The 16,951-nt window shown below is 38.6% G+C and overlaps 1 non-coding gene across 1 annotated transcript; it reads left to right on the top strand.

The window, feature by feature from the left end:
• Window positions 1–16,486: 16,486 nt before the first annotated feature.
• LOC133757271 (small nucleolar RNA U13) lies at window positions 16,487–16,593 on the top strand. The gene has a single exon (XR_009865642.1). It is a non-coding gene; the product is annotated as a small nucleolar RNA U13 (small nucleolar RNA).
• The last annotated feature ends 358 nt before the right edge of the window (window positions 16,594–16,951 follow it).

The following is a 16,951-nucleotide window of genomic DNA, read 5'->3' as shown; positions in this document are numbered from 1 at the left end:
CTTTCATAACCCACCCCTCATAGCCACCTGAAAGACCAATTGCTCAGAATACTTGAAAGACCAGTTCCAGGAATCTGCTTCTCTCTGCTACCCCCTACACCCACACCCATCCCCAGCCCTCCTAAAATATAAAAAGGCCCAGCCCCTGGGGGTCCAGGCCTTCTACCATGTGTTCCATCATATGCACAGGGCAGTTGGTCACCCACCTCTATGAATTTATTTTCTCTGAATAAATTCAGTTTGGCTGTAAATTCGTACACTGCCTCCTCTCTATTCTGTGTCTCTTTTCCTAACATTTTGGTTTCCCTTGTGATGAGGCACCAATCTACAACTTTTTTCCTAACACTAGTGACACGAGTGACAGCTTTATCCACTGTTCCACAATGCTGACCCTAAAATTATTCTTATATTACACTTGCAATATATCTGCTTACTTACTTAGTGGTTGCCTTAAGGATTATAATTAGCATCTTAATTTATGCCACGTTAGTTTATTTTGCTAATAACTCAACATAAACAATACCCTTATTCTTAGATAGCTCAGTCCCAGTTCCTTTGTTTTTTCTTCAATTTTCTTTTCTTTTTTTTTTCATTTATTAAACATTTATTTAATGAATACAAATTTCCAAGGTACAGATATGGGTTACAATGGCTTCCCCCCTCCCATAACTTCCCTCCCACCCGCAACCCTCCCCTTTCCCGCTCCCTCTCCCCTTCCATTCACATCAAGATTCATTTTCAGTTCTCTTCATATACGGAAGATCAGTTTAGTATATATTAGGTAAAGATTTCAACAGTTTGCCCCCTTATAGCAACACAAAATGAAAAAAATACTGTTGGAGTACTAGTTATAGCATTAAATAACAGTGTACAGCACATTAAAGACAGAGATCCTACATAATATTTTTTTAAAAATTAATTAATTTTCTATGCCATTTCCAATTTAACATGTTTTTTTTTTTCATTTCCAATTCTCTTGATATACAGAAGATCGATTCAGTATACAATTAGTAAAGATCTCATCAGTTTGTACCCACACAGAGACACAAAGTGTAAAAATACTGTTTCAGTACTAGTTATAGCTTCACTGCACATTAGACAACACATTAAGGACAGATCCCACATGGGATGCAAGTACACAGTGACGCCTGTTGTTGACTTAACAATTTGACACTCCTGTTCATGGCGTCAGTAATCTCACTAAGCTCTAGTCATGAGTTGCCAAGGCTATGGAAGCCTTTAGAGTTCGCTGACTTTGGTCTTACTCCGCTAGGGTCATAGTCAAAGTGGAAGTTCTCTCCTCCCTTCAGAGAAAGGTACCTCCTTCTTTGATGGCCCCGTTCTTCCACTGGGATCTCACTCACAGAGATCTTTCATTTAGGTCTTCTTCTTCTTCTTTTTTTTTTTTTTTTCTTTTCCATGGTATCTTGGCTTCCCATGCCTACAATACTCTCATGGGCTCTTCAGCCAGATCCGAATGCCTTAAGGGCTGATTCTGAGGCCAGAGTGTTGTTTAGGACATCTGCCATTCTATGAGTCTGCTGTGTCTCCCGCTTCCCATGTTGGAGCCTTCTCTCCCTTTTTGATTCTATCAGTTAGTATTAGCAGACACTTGTCTTGTTTGTGTGATCCCTTTGACTCTTAGACCTATCAGAGTGATCAATTGTGAACTGAAATTGATCACTTGGACTAGTGGGATGGGATTGTATTGGAATCCCCTGGCACATTTCTAACTCCACCATTTGGGGCAAGTCCGATTGAGCATGTCCCAAATTGTACATCTCCTCCCTCTCTTTTTCCACTCTGAAATTTAACAGGGATCACTTTTCAGTTAAAATTTAAACACCTAAGAATAATTGTGTGTTAATTACAGAGTTCAACCACTAGTACTAGAACAACAACTACAACAACAACAACAAATACTAAAAGGGATAAAGTATTACATTGTACATCTAGAGTCAGGACAAGAGCTGATCAGGTCATTGTTTCTTATAGTGTCCATTTCACTTAACAGATTTCCCCTTTGGTGCTCAGTTGTCACCGATCAGGGAAAACAAATGGTATTTGTCTCTTTGGGACTGGCTTAATTCACTCAGCATGATGTTTTCCAGATTCCTCCATCTTGTTGCAAATGACCAGGTTTCATTGTTTCTTATTGCTGTATAGTATTCTATGGAGTACATGTCCCATAATTTCTTTATCCAGTCTACTGTAGATGGGCATTTGGGTTGGTTCCAAGTCTTAGCTATTGTGAATTGAGCTGTAATAAACATTAATATGCAGATGGCTTTTTTATTAGCCAAATTAATTTCCTTTGGGTAAATTCCAAGGAGTGGGATGGCTGGGTTGTATGGTAGGGTTATGTTCAGGTTTCTGAGGAATCTCCAGACTGACTTCCATAGTGGCTTAACCAGTTTGCATTCCCACCAACAGTGGGTTAGTGTCCCTTTTTCCCCACATCCTCTACAGCATCTGTTGTTGGTAGATCTGAATGTGAGCCATTCTCACTGGGGTGAGGTGAAACCTCATTGTGGTTTTGATTTGCATTTCTCTGATTGCTAGTGATCTTGAACATTTTTTCATTTTTCATTCCTCTTTCGAAAAATGTCTATTGAGGTCCTTGGCCCATCTCTTAAGTGGGTTGTTTGTTTTGTTGTTGTGGATTTTCTTGATTTCTTTGTAGATTCTGGTTATCAACCCTTTATCTGTAGTATAGTTTGCAAATATTTTTTCCCATTCTGTCGGTTGCCTCTTCACTTTCCTGACTGTTTCTTTTGAAGTACAGAAACTTCTCAGTTTGATGCAATCCCAAATGTTAATTTTGGTTTTGACTGCCTGTGCTCCTGGGGTCTTTTCCAAGAAGTCTTTGCCTGTACCTATATCTTGCAGGGTTTCTCCAATGCTCTCTAATAATTTGATGGTTTCGGGTCGTAGATTTAAGTCTTTAATCCATGTTGAGTGAATTTTTGTGTAAGGTGAAAGGTAGGGGTCTGGCTTCAAGCTTCTGCACGTGGAAATCCAATTTCCCAGCACCATTTATTGAATAGACTTTCCGTATTCCAGGAATTAGTTTTGGATCTTTGATCAAATATAAGTTGGCTGTAGATGTTTGGATTGATTTCTGGTGTTTCTATTCTGTTCCATTGGTCTATCCATCTGTTTCTGTACCAGTACCATGCTGTTTTTATAACAACTGCCCTGTAGTATGTCCTGAAATCTGGTATTGCAATGCCTCCGGCTTTGTTTTTGTTGTACAAGATTGCTTTGGCTATTCGAGGTCTTCTGTGTCTCCATATGAATTTCAGCATCATTTTTTCCAGATATGAGAAGAAGGTCTTCGGTATTTTGATTGGTATTGCATTGAATGTATAAATTGCTTTTTGGAGAACAGACATTTTGATGATATTGATTCTTCCAATCCATGAGCATGGAAGATTTCTCCATTTTTTGGTATCCTCTTCTATTTCTTTCTCTAAGGTTTTGTAGTTTTCATCGTAGAGATCTTTAACGTCTTTGGTTAAGTTTATTCCAAGGTATTTGATTGTTTTTGTAGCTATTGTGAATGGGATTGATCTTAGAAGTTCTTCCTTAGCTGTGGCATTGCCTGTGTATACAAAGGCTGTTGATTTTTGTGCAATGATTTTATATCCTGCTACTTTGCCAAACTCTTCTATGAGTTCCAATAGTCTCTTAGTAGAGTTCTTTGGGTCCCCTAAATAAAGAATCATATCATCTGTAAAGAGGGATAGTTTGAGTTCTTCCTTCCCAATTTGTATCCCTTTAGTTTCTTTTTCTTGCCTAATAGCTCTGGCTAAAACTTCCAGAACTATATTGAATAGCAGTGGTGAGAGTGGGCATCCCTGTCTGGTACCAGATCTTAGCGGAAATGCTTCCAACTTTTCCCCATTCAATAGGATGTTGGCCGTGGGTTTTTCATATATTGCTTTGATTGTATTGAGGAATGTTCCTTCCATACCCAGTTTGCTTAGAGTTTTCATCATGAAATGGTGTTGCATTTTATCAAATGCTTTCTCTGCATCTATTGAGAGAATCATATGGTTTTTCTTCTGCAGTCTGTTAATATAGTGTATTATGTTGATTGTTTTGCGAACGTTGAACCATCCTGCATACCAGGGATAAATCCCACTTGGTCTGGGTGGATGATCTTTCTGATGTGTTGTTGCATTCTATTGGCCAGAATTTTATTGAGTATTTTTGCATCTATGTTCATCAAGGATATTGGTCTGTAATTCTCCTTCAATGCTGCATCTTTTTTCGGCTTAGGAATTAAGGTGATGCTGGCTTCATAGAAAGAATTTGGGAGGATTCCCTCTTTTTCGATTGTTCTGAATAGTTTGAGAAGAATTGGAGTTAGTTCTTCTCTAAATGTCTGGTAGAACTCAGCAGTGAATCCATCTGGTCCTGGGCTTTTCTTTGTTGGGAGGGCCTTTATTACTGTTTCAATGTCTGTGTCAGTTATTGGTCTGTTTAGGTTTTCTATGTCTTCCTGGCTCAATTTAGGGAGGTTGTGTGTGTCCAAGAATCTGTCCATTTCTGATAGATTTCCCTGTTTGCTGGCATACAAGTCCTTGTAGTAATTTCTGATGATTCTTTTTAATTTCTGTTGTGTCTGTTGTTACATTTCCCTTTTCATCTCTGATCCTATTGATTTGGGTCTTTTCTCTTCTTTTTTTAGTGAGTTGGACCAATGGGGTGTCAATTTTGTTTATTTTTTCAAAAAACCAGCTCGTCGTTTGGCTGATTTTTTGTAACGCTTTTTTGGATTCAATCCTGTTGATTTCTTCTTTGATTTTAATTATTTCTCTTCTCCTACTGGGTTTGGGTTTGGCTGAAGATTTCTAGATCCTTGAGATGACTTGAAAGCTCACTATTTGGTGCCTTTCCAATTTTTTGATGTAGGCACCTATTGATATAAACTTTTCTCTTAACATTGCTTTTGTTGTATCCCATAAGTTTTGGTATGTTGTGCTTTTATCCTCATTTACTTCTCTTTTTTATTTCTCTTTTAATTTCTTCTATGACCCATTGTTCATTCAGGAGCATGTTGTTCAATCTCCATGTGTTTGCACGTGCTCTAGGGATTCCCGAGTTGCTAATTTCCAATTTCATTCCTTTGTGGTCTGAGAAGCTGCATGGTATGATGCTAATTCTTTTAAATTTGCTGAGACTTGCTTTATGGCCTAGTATGTGGTCAATCCTAGAGAAGGTTCCATGTACTGCTGAGAAGAATGTAAAGTCTTTAGATGTAGGAAGAAATGTTCTGTAGATATCTGTTAGATCCATTTGGGCTATAGTGTCATTTAAATCTACTGTCTCCTTGTTGATCTTCTGTCCTGTTGATCTGTCTATCTCTGAGAGTGGAGTATTGAAGTCCCCCAGAACTATTGTATTGGTGTCTAAGTCTCCCTTTAAGTCCCTTAACAAGTCTTTTAAATAAGCTGGTGCCCTGTAATTAGGTGCATATACAATGATAGTCGTTATATCTTCCTGTTGAATGGATCCCTTAATCATTATATAGTGCCCCTCTTTGTCTCTCCTAACAGTTTTTGTGGTAAAGTTTATGTTGTCCGATATTCAGATGGCTACTCCCGCTCTTTTTTCATTTCTGTTGGCATGGTATATCTTTTTCCAGCCTTTCACTTTCAGTCTGTATGCATCATTGTTGGAAAGATGAGTTTCTTGTAATCAGCAAAAAGATGGGTTTTGTTCCTTAACCCAATCAGCCAATCGGTGTCTTTTAACTGGACAGTTCAGGCCATTAACATTCACTGTGACTATTGAGAAGGAGTAACTTTGCCCTGCCATTTGCCAAAGATATTTTCTAATATATGGTTTGAGATTCCTGTGATCTTTTGCTGTGAGGTTTCCTTCCTTTACCTTCTTTCATATTGGTGACCGTGTTTCTGTGTTTCTGTATGTAACACATCTTTAAGCATCTTTTGCAGTGCTGGACGAGTGGTGACAAATTCTTTCAATTTCTGTTTGCTATGAAAGGTCTTTATTTCACCTTCATTCACAAATGAGAGCTTTGCAGGATATAATATTCTGGGCTGGCAGTTTTTCTCTCTTAGTACCTGGGCTATATCTCGCCATTCTTTCCTAGCTTGTAGGGTTTCTGATGAGAAGTCAGCTGTGAGTCTAATTGGAGATCCTCTGAGAGTAATCTGGCGTTTCTCTCTTGCACATTTTAGGATCTTTTCTTTATGTTTCATGTGGTGAGTTTGATTACGACGTGTCGTGGTGAGGATCTCTTTTGGTCATGTTTATTAGGGGTTCTATGAGCTTCCTGTACTAGGATGTCTCTGTCCTTCTCCAAACCTGGGAAAGTTTCTGCTAGTATCTCACTAAAAAGGCCTTCTAATCCTTTCTCCCTCTCCATGCCTTCAGGAACTCCTAGAACCCAAATGTTGGGTTTTTTTTAAGAGTATCCTGTAGATTCCTGACAGTATGTTTTAGATTTCTGATTTCTCCTTATTTTCTTTGATTTGACTGTTTCCTTTCCAGTTCTCTGTCTTCTAATTCCGATATTCTCTCTTCTGCTTCACCCATTCTGTTTTTAAGGCTCTCTAATGTGTTTGTCATTTGATCTATTGAGTTCTTCATTTCATTATGGTTTCTTGTCACTATCACAGTTTCATGTTCTACTAGTTGTTTCATTTCATTTTGATTCCTCCTTAAAAGTTCATTTTCACGAGAGAGATTTTCTATCTTGTCCATTAAGGATTTCTGTAGTTCAAGAATTTGTTTTTGAGTACTTCTTAATGTTCTTATCAATTTTTTGAGATCTGCTTCTTGCATTTCCTCTATCTCTTCATCTTCATAATCTTGAATTGGGGTGTCTTGTTCATTTGGGGGTGTCATAGTGTCTTCCTTGCTCTTGTTACCTCGGCTTCTATGTTTGTTGTTTGGCATGTTGGAGATAATTTATGTTTTTTTTTTTTTGTTTTTTTGCTGTGATGTTTTTTTCTCGTTATACTATGCCTCTAAGTGGGCTGTCTGCTTTGATGGATCTTTAGAGGCTGTGATGGGTGTGGTCAGAGAGCTCTGCTTGATTCTTCAGGTTTAAGTCTGTGCAAAAAGTGACTCACCCAGATTGTTCTCTCCCTTGCTCCTTGCTGGATCTCTCTCTCTCTCTCTCTCTCTCTCTTTTTGACTCAGTTGGGAAGTAATTCTGCACAGCTGAGTGGTATTGAGGGTAGTTGAAATCTGGCCTCTATGAGTATTCGTTTGATCTACCCATTGGGACCACACAAAGAGTTTATGCAGCCCTCAATGTGTTCTCAAGTTTCACCATAGACCCAAAGTTACTGAGTTTGTGTACTCGTTGCCGCTTTATATATGTAGAATGGTGCCTGCTCTTTGTTTTGCTCAAGTGCAGAGAGAGGCCTCTGCCTTTCCCCACCAATGTCTCGGTTTTCTGAGGCTTTTGTCTTCTTACCTCCGGTTCCCACGCTGGCAAGATTCTGTGGCTCGGCTCCCGCGGCGGGGCTTCCACGCGGTGGGGTCCCTGTAGGTCCACTGTGTCACATCCACTAGATCCAGAAGCGTTTCCTCTGCAGTTTTTTTCTTGAGTCTTTTCCTGAGGCTACAGTAATTCCACTTTTATGAAACTAAATTTTCCCCGACTATAGGCGCACGTCCTCACTATCCGCCATCTTGGCTCTGCCCCTCTCTCTTCAATTTTATTTTCAATGTTAAAAGTCCAATCTTTTCCAGATTTTATATTTTTATTTATATATGTTAATTATTTGAGAGGATAGGAGAACAAGAATGTGTGTGAAAGAGAGAGTGAGCAGGAAGAAAAAAGTTTCAAATTCATAGTACAAAAATTGTAAAATACTAGACACCAAGCTTTCCCTATTGTTTATATCATATCCGTGGCCAGCGCCATGGCTCACTTGGCTAATCCTCTGCCTGTGGTGCTGGCACCCCGGGTTCTAGTCCTGGTTGGGGTGCCTGATTCTGTCCAGGTTGCTCCTCTTCCAGTCTAGCTCTCTGCTATGGCCCAGGAAGGCAGTGGAGGATGGCCCAAGTGCTTGGGCCCTGCACCTGCATGGGAGACCAGGAAGAGGCACCTGGCTCCTGGCTTCAGATTGGTGCAACGCCAGCCATAGTGGCCATTTCGGGGGTGAACCAATGGAAAAGGAAGACCTTTCTCTCTCTCTCTCTCTCTCTCTCTCTCTCTCTCACTGTCTAACTCTGCCTGTCAAAAAAAAATCATATACTAGTATATTTGTCACATTCTATAAACCACACCCAGCTTACCTTTTATCATCTCATATTAACATATTTGTTACAATTAATTAACCACATCTAGCTTCCTCTTTTTTTATGATTGAGTAGTGTTCCTGTGTGTGTTTGTGTGTGTGTGTAATGTATACATCACATTGTATTTGTCCATTCATCTGATGATGATAACCTTGGCTGAGTCTGTATCTTGGCTATTGTGAACAGTACTGTGATAAACATGGTTGAACAAGTATTTGTTGAATGCAATGTTATTTTCTATCTCTTTGATAACAGCCATTTTTTTAGGGATGATGTGTTATTTCATTGTTGATTTGATTTGCATTTCCTTGATGGCTAGCAATATTGAGCATTTTCTCATATATTTGTTGTCCATATTTATTTCTTCATTTTAGGAACTGGCTGTTCAGATCCTTTGCATAAATCTTTTTTTAAGATTTATTTATTTATTTGAGAGTCAGAGTTACACAGAGAGAGAAGAAGAGGCAGAGAGAGAGAGAGAGGTCTCCCAACCACTGGTTCACTCCCCAATTGGCTGCAACAGCTGGAACTGCACACATCCGAAGTCAGGAGCCAGGAACTTCTTCCGGGTTTCCCATGAAGGTGCTGGGCCCCAAGGACTGGGGCCGTCTTCTTCTGCTTTCCCAGGCCACGACAGAGAGCTGGACTGGAAGTGAAGCAGCCAGGACATAAACCGGCGCCCATTTGGGATGCTGGCACTGGAGGCGGCAGCTTTATCTGCTATGCCACAGCGCTGGCCCATGCCTATTTCCTAATTGGATAAATTTTGTTGCTGATGAATCTTTTGAGTGATATACTCTGGATATTAATCATCTGATAGATAAATATCTCACAAATATTTTCTCCCATTCTGTGAGATGTCTTAGATTTATAATACTTCATCATGCAGTTGTTTTTAAAAATCAATTGGGAAAATAATTTGTAGCAAAAATAGTGTGTACATTTATACATTTCAGTTAGTTGAATATCCTGAAATATCTTAAAACTATATCTTTTAGTCTTGAAAAGGGATTTTGGGCATACCTTCCATACTGGGCCAGATAGTCAATTATAGGCCTGAGACTTTACTTCCTGATTGCACAGAACCCCAACATCAGTCTTTGGTGAGTTCTTAGAACATTCTCAGGCAGTTCCTAAGCATGCAGGTAGCCCTGATTGTAGACACATTCTTTTTTTAAAGATTTATTTATTTATTTGAAAGTCAGAGTTACACAGAGAGAGAAGGAGAGGCAGAGAGGGGAGGGGTCTTCCATCTGATGGTTCACTCCCCAATTGGCTGCAACGGCTGGAGCTGCACCAATCCGAAGGAGTCAGGAGCTTCTGGGTCTTCCACGTGTGTGAAGGGGCCCAAGGACTTGAGCCATCTTCTTCTTTCACAGGCCACAGAGAGCTAGATTGGAAGTGGAGCAGTCAGGACTTGAACCGGCACCCATATGGTATGCCAGCACTGCAGGCGGCAGCTTTACCTGCTACGTCACAGCGTCAGCTCCTGTGGACATATTCTTAGACGTGCACTTTGTCCATCTTAGGTTCCCACAGCTTTTCACATCTCTCCTATGACCAATAATTCTTTAACTTCTTTTAAAACAATTGGCTAGTCTGACATTTTCCCTTACTGTAATCAACAAAGCCAACCAGAAAGTAGATAGTTTTATGTTCTCTCTCTCTCTGCATTCTTCAATTTTTAAAGATCTACTTTATTTATTCTGTCTTCCACGTGGCTGCAGGCCCTCTTCTGCTTCTTTCTTAGGTGTATTAGCAGGGAGCTGGATTGAAGTGCAGCAATAGAGACTCATATCTACACTCATATGGAATGCCAACATCACAGTGGCAGATTAACTCGGCCCCTTTCTTTGATTTTCAAATAAATTCTTCCTTAAAAATATATCTATTGTATTTATTGTGCTGCTGAAAAACTTTGCTAATATCCAGATGTCTACAAAGGACAATGTTTTTTAGAAAGCTTTTACTTAATAAATACAATTTTCATAGGTAAGGCTTTAGGAATATAGTGATTCTTTCCCCCATACCTGTCTTCTACTTTCATTCGTGTCCCACCTCCTTGTCCCTCTCTCATCCCATTCTTCATTAATATGCATTTTTAATTATCTTTATATACATAAAACCAACTCTATACTAAGTAAAGTTTTCAACAATTTGCACCTACACAGACACACAAAATATAAAGTACTGTTTGAAGACAAGTTTTACCATTGATTCTCATAGTACAACTCATTAAGGACAGAGGTCCTACATGGGCAGTAAGTGCACAGTAATTCCTGTTGTTGATTTAACAACTGACACTCTTATTTATGACGTCACTGATCACCTGAGGCTCTTGTCATGAGCTGCCAAGGCTATGGAACACTTTTGAGTCCACAAACCTCATCAGTATTTAGACAGGGCCATAAGCAAAATGTAAGTTCTTTTCCTCCCTTCAGAGAAAGGTCCCTACTTCTTTGATAGCCCCTTCTTTCCACTGGGATCTTACTCACAGAAACCTTTCATGTAGATCATTTTTTTGCCACAATGTATTGGCTTTCCATGCCTAAAATGCTCTCATGGGCTTTTCAGCCAGATCTGTATGCTTTAAGGGCTGATTCTGAGGTCAGAGTGCTGTTTAAGCTGTTAGTCATTCTATGAGTCTGCTGAGCAGCCTGCTTCCCATGTTGAATCATTCGCTCCATTTTAATTCTATTGTTTTTACCAGACACTTGGTCTACTTTATATGATCCCTTTGACACTTAATGCTATCTATATGATCAGTTACACACTTAAATGATCACTTTAATATGTAAGATGGCATTAGTACTACCCAGCTTAATGGAATTTGGAGTCCCATGGCAAGTTTTTAGCTTTACCCTTAGGGGTAAGTCTGTGGAAATGTGTGCCAACCTGTACATCTCCTCCCTCTATTAGTCCCACTCTTATTTTTTACTAGGCTCTATTTTCAAGTATTTAAGCAACTAAGAATAATTCTATGTTAAGTAAAGAGTTCAACCAAGGGTATTAAGTAGAAAAAGAAAATAGTAAAAAAAAATGAACAATTCCATTTTGACAACTTGTACCTGTTTACCCACTTTTTTTGAAGAGAAACTTTTCATAAGTTTTTATAAAGCCATTTTTTATTGAAATCCAAAGCCATTGGACTTAAAGCCACTGAGTGCTTTTTCAGTGAGCTTATTGACAGTTATACAGAGACCAAAACCGTAGATGTTTTCCTGTAATAATCACTCTGCTTAATATTCCAGGATCTTCTCACATGGAATTGGGAAATAGAGAGTTAGAACAAAATGTCCAATATTGATTGAGGTTTAATTTGCTACTACTAGGTGGCCCTCAAAGTCAGATTCAGTTGATCCAGAAAAGGTAAACTCAGGTGTCATTTCTCATACATTGATTTTTATCATACACTTATTTATTTTTATTTATTTGAAAAAGAGAGAGAGAGAGAGGGAGAGCAAGCAAGCACTGGAAGCCAGGAGCCAAGAGCTCCATCTAGAGCTCCGACATGGGTGATCAGGAACCAACTACTTGAACCATCACTACTGTCTCCAAGGGTGTGCTTTAGCCTAAAGCTGAGCTGGAAGTAGAGGCAGAACTCAATATCAAGCACCTCCTATAAGGTACAAAGGCATCCCAATCATTGACTTAACCTCCTGCACTACAGCCCCCAGCTGGTGTTCTTCCATTTTGTTTTCTTTCCTCTCCAAATCCATTCATACCTTAATATTCAGTTAATCTTCAGATATACCACTGAATTACAACATTCTTCAGTGATTCCCCAACTAACTCTGTAAGACTTTCTGATAACTGAGAGTTACAGGGATTTCAAGAGCAACCCCCCCTACACATATGATGCAAATAGGAATTTTATCTATTTTATATTCTAAGTTTATGCATGAAGGTTGACTACCATGAAAAAACTTTAAAATGGTTGTAATGTGAACTGATGAGTTTGATTCAGCACCTGATTCCCTAGATTCAATCTCAGAGATGCTTATATAGTAGGGTTATATGTTGAGTTTGATGTAGCTAGTCTTTAGTCAATCATTTGAAAAAGCAAAAGCAATTTATAAGAGGATTGAAAAGCCAGCATTCAAGTGTATCCTAGATTAGTTAAGTCTACCTCTAACCCTTTAAGGAAGCTGCTCTTCTGAAATTATTTGCTGCATATACTTTGTTCATGTTGTGTGTTGACTGACTGATCTACCTCCTTCTTTATGCTTGGCCTCTTTTCATCTCTCCTTAAGGCACAACTGCAATTTCACCTTCTCTATCATATTAGCTTTTCTTATTTAGGAACACAATATAAGAAAGAATAAATTAAATGCTACTCTTTCTCAAATAATAGCAAAGATTACTTAATTATGATTTTTTAAAAAATTATTTAAGATCCGCAAATTTCATTCATTTAATATATATGATTTAGGAACATAGTGATATTTCTCACCCTACCCTCACAACAGCCCATGCTGCAACCCTTCTTCTTCCTCCTTCACCTATTCACATTCTTAATTTTTACAAAGATCTATGTTCTGTTTACTTTATACTCTTAAGATTAACCCTAAAGTAAACACAGAGTTCAAAAAATAGTATAAAGAAAAAAATTTCCTCAACAGTAGAGGCAAGGGCTGTAAACAATCATTGAATCTCAAAATGTCAATTTCACCCCCAAAACATCACATTTTAGCTACCCTATTAGTTACCATTGATCAGTGAAAGCATTTGGCATTTGTCTTTTTGAGACTGGCTAATTTCACTAAGTATAATGGTTTCCAGTTACATCATTTTGTTGCAAACGATAAGATTTTTTTGAACTTCTGAGTAGTATTCCATAGTGTATATGTGCCATAATTTCTTTATCCAGTCATCACTTGATGGACATCTGGGTTAATTCCATATCTTTGTTATTGTGAATTCTGCTGCAGTGAACATGAGGATACAGAGAACTCTTTGATGTGCTGCTGTCACTTTGTTTATGTAAATTCCCAAGAATGGGATGACTGAGTCATATAGTAATCTGTTTTCAGCTTTCTAATGTACCTCCACACTGTCTTCCAGAATGGCTGCACCAGTTTACATTCCCACCAACAGTGGAGTAGGGTACCTTTTATCCCACATCCTCACCAGCATTTGTTGTTCGTCGATTTCCAGATGAGAACCATTCTAACTGGGGTGAGGTGAAACCTCATTGTATTTTTGATTTGCATATACCTGATGGCTGGTGATCTTGAGCATTTTTTTCAAGTGTCTGTTGGCCATTTGAATTTCCTGTTTTGAATAATGCCTATCCAAATCCTTTGCCCATTTCTTAACTAGATTGTTTGTTTTGTGTTGTTGAGTTTCTTGAGCTTGTTGTAGATTCCGGATCTTAATCCTTTATCAGTTGTGTAGTTTGCAAGTATTTTCTCCCATTCTGTCAGTTGCCTCTTTACTTTGCTAAGCATTTCTTCGCCATGCAGAAGCTTCTCAACTTGATGTAATCCCCATTTGTTAATTTTGTCTTTGATTGCCTGTGCTTCTGGGGTCTTTTCCAAGACTTCTTTACCTATGCCAATGTTTTTGCAGAGTTTCTCCATTATTCTTTAATAATTTGATGGTATCAGGTCATAGGTTTAAGTCCTTTATCTGTTTTGAGTGGATTTTTGTGTAAGGTATAAGGTAGGGGGTCTTGTTTCACACTTCTGCATGTAGAGATCCAGTTTTCCCAGCACTCTTTGTTGAAGAGACTGTCCTTTCTCCAGGGATTGATTTTAGCTCCTTTGTCAAAGATAAGTTAGTTGTAGATGCGTGGATTAATTTCTGGAGTTTCTATTTTGTTCCATTGGACTACATGTCTGTTTTTGTGCCAATACCAGGCTGTTTTGATTATAACTATGCTGCAGTATGTCTTGAAATCTGGTATTGCAATGCCTCTGGCTTTGTTTTTGTTGTATAAGGTGGCTTTAGCTATTAGGGGTCTCTTGTGTTTCCATATGAATTTTGGCATTGTTTTGTCCAGATCTGCGAAGAATGTCATTGGTATTTTGATGGGGATCACACTGAATATGTAAATTGCTTTCGGCAGTATGGACATAGTTTTGATTTTTAAAAATTTCCTCACGTTAGGATTTAACTATGATTGCTTTTCCTTCTCTGATTATAAAACCTCTTGCTGGTACTGTCTGCCAAACCTAGGCTGAGACCACAGGGCATGGAGACAATCCTGAACCCAAGATGTGTGTAGAAAAAAGATGGAAAGTGAAAGCTAGGCAAGCATCTGTATCAGATGCTAATAAGGGCAAAGAGTTAAAAAGACAAAGCCATAAAAATTAGAAATTTCAGATGATAGCAAGTTCTGAGTAAGTGAATGGAGCCAGTGCCTGCATCTGGATTACAAGCCTCACTTTGCAGAGGCAGGAAGGGTAGTCATGCTTGGAGGCTAAATTAGAGATAGCACTATAATTTGAATGAGTTAAATTTCTCTTGTTCTTGTTCAAAAGTGTATGAAAACCAAAGGGCTAACTCTGAATGACTACAACTTCCCTGTTGTAGCTCATTCCTGGAGATTATTTTTGTCCATAGATTTAGTTCCCTTGTGTTTTTGGTCTTTTTTTTTTTTAATTAAAATTTATTTGAAAGGAAAAGAGAGAGAGCGGGAAAGGGAGAGAGATAAAGAGAGAGATTCTTCTGTATGTTGGTTCATCCCCTAAATGGTCTCAATGGCCAATGCTAAGCCAAGCCAAAGCCAGGAGCCAGGAGCCAGGAACTCCACTTGGATCTCTCACCCAAGTGGTAGGTGCTGTTATCTGCTGCTTTCCAAGTCACTTTAGCAGGAAGCTAGATAGGAACCAGAGCAGCCAAGACTCAAACCAGTGTTCTGATATGGGCTGCTGGTGTAGTTGTAAGAGGAAGCTTAACCTGCTGTACCACACTGCCAGCCTCTTCCTTCAGTCTTAATCTTTTTTTTTTTTTTAAGATTTATTTACTTTTTTGAAAGTCAGAGATACACAGAGAGAGAAGGAGAGGCAGAGAGAGAGAGAGGTCTTCCATCCACTGGTTCACTTCCCAAATGGCCACAATGGCTGAAGCTAGCCGATCTGAAGCCAGGAGCCAGGAACTTCTTCTAGGTCTCCCACATGGGTGCCGGGTCCCAAGGATTTGGGCCATTTTCTACTGCTTTCACAGGCCATATCAGAGAGTTGGATTGGAAGTAGAGCAGCCAGGACTTGAACTGGTGCCTATATGGAATGCCAGAACTGTAGGTGGAAGATTTATCCATTACGCCACAGCACTTGCCCCCCTTTCAGTCTTAATATTCTGAGTTCCTCAAGATATTAGAGGATGGAGGATATAAATAAAGAACTATCTCATGCTCTGTTGATGGTTACAATTAGAGTAAAATAATTGTGTATCTCTTCCATTTTAGGTTTGAATTACTGCCAAATATAAGGATTACCAATTATATTGTATTAAGACCTTTATATCTAATAAATTTTTCTAATTATTATGCAGAACATTTTCATGTAAGAAAAAGAGCTAGTTTGTCTTCTTTCTACTGTAAGATGATGACGTTTCATGTACACACATAAAGACAAATCATTTAAAAATTCTTAGCAACTTACCAGAAGAAGTGGTATATTTTTTGTAAATCATTTGATTATATTTGATGATGTTTTATGATTATTTGTTTTATAATGATTATATAATCATTTGATTCTATTTGATGATGTTTTATGCAATTTCTATAACCAATATATACACAAACATGTATGAACACATTTATGCACAGTAGGTTTCTGTATTCATAGATTCTGCCTCCATGGATTAAACTACCATAGATCGAAAATATGTGAAAAATTGTATCTGTATTGAACATGTAGAGACTTTTATTTGTTATTTCTTAAACAACTATTTATGCAACATTTACATGGTGTTTGATATTATAATTAATCTAGAGGTGATTGCAATGAACAGGAGGGTGTGCACAGGTTAAATGCAAATAATACAACATCTCACATAAGTCATAAAGATAACCAAAGTGATCATGGGCTGATACATCAATAGCAAAGATATTTGTGAGGAGGTGTGCCTGATCAAAAATTCGAAGTATGAGAAACAGTCAGGCTGTGAGAATATGACAGAAACTGCTCAAATTGAGTGTGAATACCCAGAGGGGAAAGAATTGGGCTTTTGTTGAAAAGTAAGAAAACTGATACTTTTCATAGTTCATAAGCATGATGATTGGGTTGTTCACGCGGTTGTGTGAGATGTGCCACCCTCGAAACCTTGTTACGACGCCGGCACATGACCCGTCTGATGTGAAAAAAAAAAAAAAAGAAAAGTAAGAAAACTAAGCAGCTGGGGTTTTGTGACAGGCTCTAAGAGATGTGGGTATGGTAGGCAGGGACTGGGTGGGAGAGTCCTGCAGATGCTCACAAGGGACTTGGTTTTATTCTAAATCAAGAGCAGCAAAATAAAGATTTTAGGCACAAGAGTAAAATCTGATGATGATCCACACCAGCAGGGGAGCATCTGGTTTGACTTTAATGGATGTATCAGATCAGTCGTCCTAAATTCAATTCCTCTTTATCTTTTAAAAATTTCATGAAGGGGCTAACTCTGACAACACAGTGGTTTAAATGATCTGTTTCTTTTGGAGAGTATTGAAGACCATAAA

This window comes from Lepus europaeus, chromosome 3, assembly GCF_033115175.1.
Source record: "Lepus europaeus isolate LE1 chromosome 3, mLepTim1.pri, whole genome shotgun sequence".
NCBI classification, from domain to species: domain Eukaryota; kingdom Metazoa; phylum Chordata; class Mammalia; order Lagomorpha; family Leporidae; genus Lepus; species Lepus europaeus.
The sequence above is the reverse complement of the archived record's forward strand: the minus strand, read 5'-3'. Positions and strand labels throughout refer to the sequence as shown.